Source organism: Urocitellus parryii, chromosome 2, assembly GCF_045843805.1.
Source record: "Urocitellus parryii isolate mUroPar1 chromosome 2, mUroPar1.hap1, whole genome shotgun sequence".
Classification (NCBI taxonomy): domain Eukaryota; kingdom Metazoa; phylum Chordata; class Mammalia; order Rodentia; family Sciuridae; genus Urocitellus; species Urocitellus parryii.
In genome coordinates, this window is record NC_135532.1 from 125,074,670 (window position 1) to 125,087,868 (window position 13,199).

Here is a 13,199-nt window from a genome sequence, read left to right on the forward strand (position 1 = left end):
CATTTCATTATTTAATTTATCCATTTTATATCTATTAAATTTTGTATTTGTTACATTAAAAAAAATAATTCTCATGGAATGATTTTATGGAGCACTTTTAACTCTTCATACAGATAGTATATTCTAAGACTAAGTTTGAACATAAATTTATACAGTTTCACATTAATATATTTTGATATTTTGTGTAACTTGTGGAAATTATATGAGAAATCAAAAATTTCTTCATCATTTTTATGTAATTCAATGATTTTGTTTCTATATTCAATGACTGTATCTTCACTTAAAAGAAAAACAATAATTTTATTGACCTATAAGTAATATGTTCATCTAAAATTTCATAATGGACTTTCCCATTGAATATAATAGATTTTGAATCTAAGTACTATTTCTGTATCTAAACTTACAGTTATTATTTTTCTAAGCATTGTTGTTCAAAACTAAAAACTCTTAAGCTTTTTGATTAATTCTGATAATTCCTTGATAAGTTTATGACATTTTACATGTTTACATTTTTATTTTGTCATAATTTACTAATTAATTTTATTTCCCAGACTACTATTTTTTGTGTAATATGTCTCCAAAATATTGACTATCACTCTTAAAGTACATGAATTCAGAATTTTTAAATTTCTAGTATAAACCCTGTTTAGATTTACACAGATCCTATTACATGTAATTAAATATTTTTGTCTGGTATTATGCCCCGAATATTTTCAGTTTCATTATTGCCTGAAAACATGTTTTCAAGAGTGGTGTGATGAGCCACTTAATGGTTTTGCATAAATATGGTGAAATAACTAGTTGATTTAATCAAAGGAAGATTACCCTGATTGAGTTCAACTTAATCAGAGGAGTCCTGTAAAAAAAAAAAAAAAGATAAATTTTGAAAGTGCTCTCCTACAGACCTCAAGACAAAGCAAACTATTATACTTTGAAAGGAAATCATATGTCAAAGTCAGAGTGGTTTAACGGTTGATAGTGGGTCCTAGTGGACAGCTATGGGAAATGGATCTTTTGGTCATACAATCTGAAGGAAGGTGTTTTGTTGACAACCAGTGATAACAGAAGATCAAGGCCCTCAGAAAAGACCACACCCCTGACTACCACTTTGACTTCCAACTGATGAGATACAAATGGGTAACTCAACCAATGCACCCTCAGTTTTCTTACTCTTGAAAATTGCAAAGTAACAAGTTGTTACTTTTTAAGTAAAGATTGTGGTAATTTGCTATGCAGCCATATAAAATGAGTTTTGTTTCTTTCCAATTTTGATCACAACTGCCAATGACTGAAGGAACCACATATAAGAACGGAGAGTATATTCATCATGAACTTTTAAGTGGGTTACAGTTCCTTCTGGATGACATAGATTAGGTATAATTAATACAATCCTATTTTAACAGTCTTGCCAAATTGGATGCAGTCACAAGTGCATATCCCTAACTATATCCTCAAAATATAAATAAATCTTTTTGTTTTTCTCTAAAATCAATTATTATAATCTTCCCAGAATTAGATGAAATTCCTCACTTTACTCTTTAATGATTTTTATCATTGTATTCAGTTCTCAATTAAATATTAACTATTTTTTAAATGTAATGCCAGATAAAGAATATGCAGCAACAACAGAAGTAATTCATCTCATTTGTGGTAAAGGCTCAGAGAGGTAGTTAACCACTAAAGATTGTGAGTCCTTTCTAGAAAACATGTTTTTCCCCTTAACCCTCTGCTTTGTCTATCTTATTGTTTATCTAACTTACAATGCATGATAATGTGGCTTCTTTTGTAATATACTATAATTTTCAATCCTTCTAAATAGTTATTCGTCTATCAGATATACAAGCTTCAACTGTAAAAGTTGAAGACAAAGTTGACACAAAATAGTTTTAATTTGTTTCAACCAAGAATACCTTGTTGAGATAAAATATGGATCATTGGGGGAAGAAGTGGAGAGGGAAATCTCATTAGCAGCTTTAAAGTTAGTTATAGCTTATGTTCATAAATTTTCCTCTCATAAATTCTGAAAAAAATTTGATCAACTTTAGCTTCACTAATGAGTTTTTACTCTCAACTCTATCTTCCCTCTACCACCCCAAGAAACCACAATGGAGAATTTTAGACTTAGGTGATAGATATTTCCCTTATTCTTATTTCTGTTATTTTATAGTATCATACAATTCAAGCCATTTTAATATTAAACCAATCTCTTTTCTTAGTTTCACTCATGAAAACATTTTTCTTTGCTCAGGTTACAGACTTTGTCTTTTTGTTATTGGTCAATGTTCAGAAGTTCTATCTATTCTCAGCCTATGAACCATATCTCTACATGTCATCATTAATTTTGATATTCTTTCTCAGCTTGATTTTGGGAACTCTGTGTGTTTTCCCTCTAAAACTGGTATCTAGTGAAACTGAATGCTTCTTTTATTATTTAATGCAAAAGAAACACTAATTTCTTCTGTAAGAAATTTAAATATTAATTTCTCTATTATAAAAATATATATCTATAAAACTATTACAAATTTTGTATTTTAAGCATGTGTTTAAAATCATTGACAATGTAAGTTCTGATATGCAAAAAATCTGATTTTGCTACTGATTTTTATGACTTTTTATCACATTTGAAGAGCTCCAATACATTTTTCACACATATTCTGTCTGTAATGTATTCAAGGCAGTTGCCATATAGCCTAGTGATATTAGATGATCACATTTTATTTGTTTTTTTTTTCAGCGCAAATGATTTTATTTTTTTGTATCTTACTAATTTTTAGATATTATTTCAGCATGACCATTCTATTTCATCTCTCACATTTCTCAGATGGAATTGTAAAGGTAACCAAACTGGAATTGCACAAAACTTCATATGGGATGAAAGCAAACAAAACTATTTATAGTGTGTGTGCAGCCACACAAATGAATGCAAGTTTTAATGAACATTAAAACTACACATGGTCTGTACTCCAATTCACAAGTAAAATTCCAATGCCTATTTCTTGGTTTTGTTATTGTACTATAGATGTGTGTCACCACTGAGGGAAGCTGGGTAAAGCATACACATGATTTCCACTATTGTTTTAAATTACTCTGTCTATAATTATATTTCACAATAAAAATTCAATATATACCTTAGTCATTTAGGAGTTTTTCTATAACTTCATTAGTTCACCTAGCTTCTTAATTGAAATATTAAAAACAGAAAACCATTAACTTCAGCAATAATACTTTTTTATTTTTTAAAAGTTTTGCACAATTTACCAATTTTAAGTGTGTATATATGTATATACATTATATATGAATATATTATATTCATGAGCATATGAATATAATATTTTAAATCCAGAGAACTTCACTTCTTTTTTATAACATGAAATTTTGAAGTAAAGGGGGGATTATAAAAGCAACTTTACAAAGAAAATTTCTTCCCAGTAATAGCAAAAAGGGCTTTAATTAAACATGATGCTAGTAAATCCGTTTGTAAGGTAATCAATTGACAAAAATACATTGGAAATTTACTTTCTTTTATATTTATCTAGTAAAAAGTGCTTTAATTAGCTGATAAGCTTTGCATTATCAATGTTTTAACAAGAATATTAATAATATATTATCACTTTACTACATAAAGAGAACGTCTGGGTTATTAGATTATTGATTGTGTAGTTCATGGTTGGGTATTAATGAGCCATCAATTTTCCTGATGTCCAAATTCTTCCCTATGGGAGAAGTCCTGTTCTCAAAGAGATAAGTTTATTCTTTCAGGTCTTCAGCTTGCCAATTAGTACATCATTAGCTTAATAGAGAAAGTTTACTGTGGGATCCTGAATGATATCCCAGAGGCTAAAAATGTTTAATCTAATGAATTTAATGATAATCTGGAATCTTAGGAAAATTGTATCAAATCTGTTGTGAGATAGCTCAAATTTAATTTATAAATGCATTAGGAATAAAGTTTTGAGGGGCCTCCATGGAAACTGGTCACTACTTACAGGAGACTGGTCTTGCAAAGGACTAGTGGTGTATTTTGGATAGGACTGTAATGCAGGAGGGTGAATGGAAAATTAGGCCACAGAAATTCTATGCTAGAGCCAATGTTCTTTCAACATGTCATGTAATGAGAGATGGGAAGCAAACATTCAGTTTTTTTAAGAGTATTTGTAACAACATCTGCATACTCTATTCATAGTCATGTTCGAGATAAAATTTTATTGTATAATTTTAAAATTTTACCATCTTACTCATTATACACTTTTTTCCAAAGTATGTGTATGGTCTTCATTATGTCCTTTTATAATTTCTAAAACATGAATATTTAAAAATTAGTATGTTATCTATCCATTCAAATATATTCATTGAGGATGCTTTGGCTATTCTGAGCCTCTATTTTTTCCAAATGAATTTCTTGGCTGCTTTTTCTATTTCCATGAAGAAAATCATCAGAACCTTAATAGGAATTATATTAAAAGGTATAACACTTTTGGTAATATGACCATTTTGACAATACTAATTCTACCTATCCAAGAACATAGGAGATCTTTCTATCTTCTAAGGTCTTCAGTTTCTTTCTTTAGCATTCTGTAATTTTCATTGTAGAGGCTTTTCACTCCTTTTGTTAGATTAATTCCCAAATATTTTATTTTCCTGCAAGGTTTTGAGACTGGGATAATTTTCCTAATTTCTCTTTCAGTTGATTCATCACTGATGTAGAGGAATGCAAACAATTTATGGATGTAAATTTTATATCCTGCTACTTGCTGAATTCATTTATGAGTTCTAAAAGTTTTCTGGTGGAGTTGTTTGGGTCTTCTAAATATAGAATCATTGCTGGCGGAACTGCAAATTGGTGCAACCACTCTGAGAAGCAGTGTGGAGATCCTCAGAAAACTTGGAATGGAACCACCATTTGACATAGTTATCCCACTCCTCAGCATTCATCCAAAAGACTTAAAATCAGCATACTATCATGACACAGTCACATCAATGTTTATAGCAGCTCAATTTACAATAACTAAGATATGGATCCAACCCACGTACCTTCAACAGATTAATGGATAAAGAAAATGTGGTACATATATACAATGGGATATTAATCAGCCATAAAGAAGAATGAAATTGTGGCATTTGCCAGTAAATTCTTGGAACTCCAGGCTGTCATGCTAAGTGAAATAAGCCAACCCCAACAAATCAAAGGCTGTATGTTCTCCCTGATATGTGGATGCTGACTCAAAATAGGCTTTGGTCGGGGTGGTGGAGTAGAGGAGGTTCATTGGATTGGACAGGATGGATTGGGGGTAAAGGAGAATGTACGAATTTAAAAAGACAGTGGAAAGAATCACACATAACTTGCCTGTATTCATATATGAATACAAGACCAGTGTTACTCCATATGATGTACAACCACAAAAATGGGAAGTTATACTCCATGTATATATGACGTGTCAAAATACATTCTACTGTCATGTAAAACTAAAAAGAACGAATTAAAAATCATAAAAATAATCATATTCATCAAGCTTCTATTATATTAAGTACACCATTTCACAACAGAAACACACAGATAAATAGAACATTGTTGTTTCCCTCAACTAAACTGTTTTATCTGGAAAGCCATTTATATCAAAGTATGAGTATTCATCATGTGGCTGTCCCAGGGCTGATTTTTTTTTGTCATCCTCCAGTTCTCACCAAGCTGTTTTGTGTCTGTTGATACTCAACTAGCAAATTATACAAGGAACAAACCATTATCAAAGACCTTTGGATGTTTGTGACAGCAAGGAGATGGTAACCTTTCTGAAGAGGATTTTTCTCAGATGAAATATTTGAACAGGACAGTGAAGGTCTTGGGTGATATGATTTTAGGGAAGCATCTAATAAATGGGGAATCACTGTTAGTCATTAACAGAAATACTTTTATGATAGAGTATACTAAAAATGTTTGTTGAGAAAGATGAAATATTTAGCAGAAGGAAAATAAATTTCTAACAGATTAAAAAGCAGAAATAGCTAAACTTAACCACACAAACCTGTTTAGTGATTTTTACAATTTGGGCTCTGGCATCATTTTTAATTTGTGTTCAGACATGTTGAATTTTTCTATATATGTCATAAAGTGACCTTATCTCAGTTTTTTTTTTTTTAAATCTGAGAATGGTTGGCTTCATCAGAGATACACTAAGACCTAGCTATTCTTACTGTACAAAGTCCTAATGATCAGTGGCTGCTTTTCTTATTCTTAGTTTTCTGTTCTTATCCTAGTAGTTTAAAGAGAATGAGGATAAAAGAAATAACAAATTTTAATTATATAAACAGTAGAATAATGTTCCTATTGTTTTTGCATTGAATAAAAAATGTCAAAATTCAAAATAATTGCACATGCCAGAAAATTAAAAAACTTTTAATTTGTTATCTTAGTGACCATACAAGTGTCTGGAATTTCACTATCAATCATCTTGGCCTAAATTACATTTATAGAATATTAAACTACCAACAAGAAGATACAAGTTCTCAAGAACACATAAAACATTTCACCAGTAAGGGCTATATCCTAGGCCATAAAATTATCTTACATATTTAATATAATAATCATGTGTACATAAGATACGATATGATATTATATATACCTCATTGTTTTGGCTGTTGAGAGGGATGTGAAGTTTTGATAATCCAGTAGATTTGATCATACCTGGTACCCAGATCATGGTTTCTAATACCATCCTCTGGAAAAACAAGTCCTGCTTCTAAGAGCAAGACTGAGGAAAAATAAGATTAACCTGGAGTATTTTGTCTCACGAGAGTAATTAAGTACAAAAGATAAAATAAATAATACAAAATAAAATATAATTATGTGTGGCATGTCAAAGAACAAAAGAGGTAACACAAACAAAGAGGAACTATTTGAATAAATAAGTGAACTAATACATAAAAAGCGATGGTATTGTCTCAGAAATAAAAATATAAACTAAATACCAGCACCCATATTGTATAAATATATTTAAAATTGGGTTATGAGAAATGTCTTTCTCACAGCACAATTTCAATAAATTTAGAAAGAATGAAGTAAACAGAAAGTAACCAATATTGCACAGCGCTAGTTGTTGCCAATAAAAACCATAGCTTAATGCCAAATTGATGTGCAAATGTTTAAGGAAAAACAAAATATTTGCAATGCTTAAAAAAATCTTTCTCCAAATACTTATTAATTACAGCATGTATTTAGCATTTAGCATATCTATATCTATATATCTTTTTAGGAGGTGGAACTTTATTATATTACTTCAAGCATAAACTGGCTTAATGACATTTTTAATTAATAGAGGACAGCATGGGAAAATTTTGAAAACTGACAGCTCTCTAACTAAAAGATCAAATTTTAATCACTAGCATTAACTCATATGATGTCACATATTCCCTGATATATGAGAAAGACAATCTTTCTGAAAGTTCATAATGTCAATCTAATAATGAAAAAATAGCTGATAGTCCAAATTGAGGGACATACTCAACCTTATTCAAAATTCTCAAGATCATAAAAGATGATGAAAACTAGAAAGATCAGAGGATACTAAGGAGAAATTAAAACAAAATATAAGGACATAACCATGGATTTTATCCAAAGCTAGAAACAGAACATTAGTGAGAAAAGTGATCATACTTGATGAAGGTCTGAAGTTTTATTTAGAAGTGTTCCATCCATTCCATTTCTTAGTTTACATAAATCTACCAAAATAAATTGTCAAATGAAGTGTTAACATTAGAGTTGATACAACTGATACAGGGAGTTCTTACAGGAGAGCACTCTGTAGCATCCTTACAATCCTTCAGCTAATCTAGTATGTATTGCAATAACATTATAATTCTTTTTTCATTATAAAAGATTTGTTTGTTGCTGAAAGAGAGAAATATATTTTTTCTAGTCATGTAAGTAATTTACTTGCAAAATAGAGTCTCACAGAACTCCTAAATTTGTATGATTTAGGGTTACTTTCTTGTTTATTAAACATATTGATTTTGCTATAAATAACATAAAGTAGCTTTTAACTTAGCTCACTTCTGTCCTTTGGGAGTTAGGGAAAGGTGACTTGAGCTCCAGATATGCCACCTATTTGCAATTCCAAGGCTGTCATAAAAATTCTCTGGTCTTTTTTGGATACAGTTAGTATATGTAAGCAGCTTATAATCACTTAAACACAAGACCAGTGTGTTGTAGTCCCTTCCTTCTCCTCTACAGTTACAGAGGGATATAGCTCTTCATCATCATATAGGTATTTGGTTCAGTATTGTTTCTTACTGTGGCCTTTTCCTTTATTGAAAATGAGTTTGTATGTAAAGTTAAGTCTACATCTGGGCAGTGATTCTTGTTGGATCATAGGGCATGCAGGCTTTAGGTTGACCATTAACATTTAAATCAATAATTAAAATTTGCTTAATGAAGATGAACATGTTTTACAGCAATCTATACAGTAATTTATATTAGTTTAAAGCTTGTGAAGTAGAAACAAGGCATGGATTCAGTTTAACTGAACTTGAGTTTGAGATCCATTTATTTTATGTAATATAGAGAGACATGTGGCAAGGTCCTTACATATCTGGTTAATTTCCTTGCATGTGAACTGGGTTAAATATTACCATATTCAAATTATTACAGTTAATATTAAATGGCAGACCATTGTTTATGTTTCTCTCTTCGTTCTTGTTCCAAGTATGTGACTATATCCAAAAATGTAAAATCCATGTGGCAAGACAGTTTATTGCCTCTACTTCTTTTTACCCAGAAGTTGGGTATGTCATTCACCACCCCAAGCAGCATAGTAGCAATTCCAAAACCATGTGGCATATTTGAATGCAAAATCTGGAAAAATATCTATATTGGACTATTTTATTTTATTTCTAGTGGTGTTCTTTGATCCTCTAGAAAACTGCCTGATGATCTAGTCCTTAGTTGGGCTAAGCTGGTAGTTTCAGCCCTGAATTCTTCAGATCAGTGGCCAAAGGGAAGTTTTTTGCTTACCCTGTTCTTTCTTCTCCATCTTGTACTACTTAGCAATGGAATCTATAGATGTATGTGCTTACTTATGTAAGTTGCTATATCTGTCAATTGGGAAAGTGATATAGAGTTGAGATCCTGAAGTTTTCTTGAACGGACTTAAGTTGAAATTTTTAAATTAAATGTGGAATGAGAGTGACGTATAGATGATACACTGTGCCAGACAATGATCACAGTACTGACATCTTTTGTGTATTTATTTAATTAAATATAAACGCTAGAAATGTTGTTTTCCATAATTCTAGAAGGATGTAGATTCTATAAGCCCTAATATTGACGTAGTACTTAGATAAATTTCTCACTTTCTTTCATGTCTTGTTAACATGAGATCATAAGAATGGAACAGTGAGTTTTGCTGAGAAGGCGAAATTGTACCTTCCAAAGGAACATCACTATTTGCAACTAAGAGCTTCAAATATGAAGTCACCATTAGATTGAATTGTGAGGACAATGACTATAATGGTTGCTTTGGTTTCCTGAGAGGAGGTCCTCTGTGTAAGGTATTAGAGATCTGAGTGCAGAAGTAGAGAGCATCTAAGTGAGTCATGCTAGAGATCTTCTCATGAGGAAGGAAAACTCAAGAAGGAAATCTATCTAGTGTGATTGCTGTCAGTGAGAGGGGCAAGAAAGTAGTCTTCCTTTTATCTAATCTAGATGGGAGCAGATTTGGGTGGTAGAGGTTGTTACCAGGAATGCCACAGAGAAGTGTGGATGCAATTTTTTACTGTCTTCCCACAACAGGAATCAATATAATCTCATAAATTTATACAGAATTACAATACTGGCCAGAAACAGACCATCTTTAAAGAGCTACCAGATATTTGCAATAAATTAGTGTATATAAAGATTCTTATAAAATAGTATCTGATATGACAAAGCTAGGTAGTAAGTATTATGGGATAATAAAAAAGTGCATTAAATGACATGTTTGGAAAGTGTTAGGAGATTTGTTAAAGAGAGCTTTAAGGATGAAAGCCCTGAAAAAAAAAATCAGTATGAATCCAGATAGAATCCTGAAGCAACATGCTCTATAGAGAGCTATAAAAAGAGAAATCTGAGAGTTTTGGACAACTGGACGGTAAAGTTTCAGATGGATAGCTGTAGACAATGATGCAGGAGAGACAAGCAGGTCTGATCAATATATTCCCATCATCTAGTTTGAAAAAATGCTCTATTTAGTATCATATTTTTTTATAAAACTGATTTGTAATGTTTTTCAACTCAAAACATAGGTTTTTAAATTCTGTTTGTTGAGGTATGATTTTTTAAAAAAATAATATGATAAACTTATACCTTAATTTTTTCTGTATTATTTTTAGCCCTTTAATTATTTATGTTACAAATTAAAGGATTAAATAAAATTGATTGCTTAAAATAAACCAGAAGATATATCCAAAATTCATGTCCTCTCTCCCAGCTTATTTTATGCTATTAAATGGACACAATTCTTGTACATGAACTGCTTCCTGAAAATAATCTGTCAGTGATGTGTTTAAAAATTTGGATGCTCATGATAATTTGACACAATTGAGTGCCAAATACACCAACATTTCAGAGCATGAGATGTATTGGAATATTATATGTGTCAGAGGGTTGCTTCTTTGGAAATAGATTGAAAATGAAGTACTAGGAAAAAAAGAGTGTTTATAACACCACTGCACACTTGTCATACTCACTGCTTTTCTTTTATTATCCTCCAATTTTCACAGTTTCCAAGAAGTAGGGAAATGTAAAAAGAATCATCTTTGGAGAACTTAGAGTAATAAATATGCATGAGCATTTTTCCAATTATTGTGGAAATTGCTTTTTGTAATTTAGTTCAGATTTTGTATTATAGTGTTATAATTACCAGATTACATGTGAGTAAGCTGGATCTACATAGAGGTTTTCCCATGTCAATTGGAAAATGTAAAATAAGCATGATAAGAAAAATATATCTAGTATAATTTGTTGTCAAATGTAGTACATTCATTTGCAATTGTAAATACAATCACTATTTTGAAATTATAAAACCCATTCATCTTTTGACTTTTGCAAAACTAAATTTGCTTTGTACGGTATTTCTGTTTCTTCTGTGGTTTCCTTCAGCTGCAAAACGAACTATACATAGCAAGTTAGATTAATGCAAAAAAGATACTCATTGGAATGGTATGGCTGCATTTTATAAGACCCAAAGCCACTATTGTGATACTCCTTTTGCAAAGGTTGAATCCAGAACAGATGGGTCTATGAAGAACCAAGGATATTAGTCTTTTGTTGTTGTTCTTTCTTTTATTTTCCTCACTCTTAACTTTGCTCTCTGTCTCTTTTCTCTCTCTCTCTTTCCCTCTCTTTTCTGACTCAGTATTTCTCTGAGGGATTTCTATAGAATTTTTTTTAGGATTTTTATAGCATTATTTTTCTGCTGTTTTATTTGTTTAATTCTTCTGTGTTTTAGCTATCTCTTTCCATGGACCTGGTGCAGATTTCCTTCTACATGACTTTGCTTTTCTTGAACTTCATACATATATAGGCAAGAAATATTCGTTTCCAGATTTAAATTCCAGGAAAAGTCTCTGATTAAATTGATCAGATTGCAGTTGTTGTAGTCAACTATCCATGATTTGGGCATAAGGACATAGGAGGGAAGTTCCCCCCAAATAGGTCTCCTTTGAGTTCTCAAGAAAATGGTGTGAGAAGGAAGAGAATTGATCACAAGATAAATATTTGTCATTTCTGGTAACTAGAAAATTTCTTGGGATTCTGTATCAAGAGAATAAGGTTGAAAGGATATATATTGCCTTTGAGACTGAAAGACATTGTCTTTTTTTTCTTTTTCTTTTTTTTTTTTTTTTTTGTCCAGGAGTTTCATTTAACATACTGTAGAAACCCAAGCAAGGCCCATTAGATTTCTCAACACATGAATTTTTGTATGATATATCCAGGAATTCTGCTATTTCTTTCTCTTGTAGCACAGAAAGATCAAGTCACTTATAAACCTATAGGCTTGAGTTTGAATATTGATTTTATTTTACCAATGTTTCAATAAAGAAGTTGTTACCTTTTCTGTGCTTTCCTAGTTTGTACAATGAAAAAATAAAAATAAAAAACAAACCTAATTCATAGGATTTTAGCACTGATTAAATAAATAACATATTCTACCTTTATTATTATAGATTGTAGCATTTATCAAGTGAGACTATGTGCTTAACTTGGTTTTGCATGAATTAATATATTTAATCAACCAAATAAACAACATAGTTACATGGCTAGCAAACTCTGTCTGCTGCATAAATGGAAGCTCTAGTCAGTTCATATTTACCTGTTATGATTTAATCTTTAAATCAATTCTGTTCCAAACAATAGTGAGATTTTAGAATATATGAAATTAAATCTGTGTATCTGAGTATATATGCATGTATTAAAATGTATTATGTTGCTTGGGGATACGTAATCACCAATAATTAATACGATTCTTTCACCAATTTTACATACAGCTTAGTAATTAAAAAATAAGACATCAAGCAAAAATATGAATTGGTTAGAATTACTGAAAGTCACCCGTTTTATAAATGGGGAAGAAACTTGCATTATTAAATATTTTGAATTTTACTATAAAATAGAATAAATTATGTGCAATGAATAAATATATCTGTTCTCATATCTATTTTGAAAACCTGAACAAAAAATAATCACTATTTCAGAAGGTAATGTAAGATAAATTCTTTAGAATTGTATAAGATATACAAACTAATTCATGAACATGGAAATCTTTTAGTGAAAATTTTCTGACAGAGCAGGAGATTTGATATATATTTTGGTTAGTCAAATTCATATAATCTATACAAGGATCCGGAATAGAGGCAAGTTAATTATGGTATCCCTTATTTCTACCATTCCTTATTTCTAGAAATTCCATTTTTTGTCATTGTGACCAAAATACCTGCAAGAGCCACTTTAAGGAGAAAAAATTTATTTGGGCTCACAATTTCAGAGGTCTAATTTATGGTTGGCTGACTCCATTGCTCTAGGCCCCACATAAGGCAGAATATCGTGGTAGAAAAGGAATAGCAGAGGTAAGCTCTCAGTAAGAAGAAGAAAGGCAGACAAGAAGAAGAAAGGCAGAGAGTTTGGAACCAGGGACAAAATATTGTCCCAAAGGACATGTTGTCCCAACAAC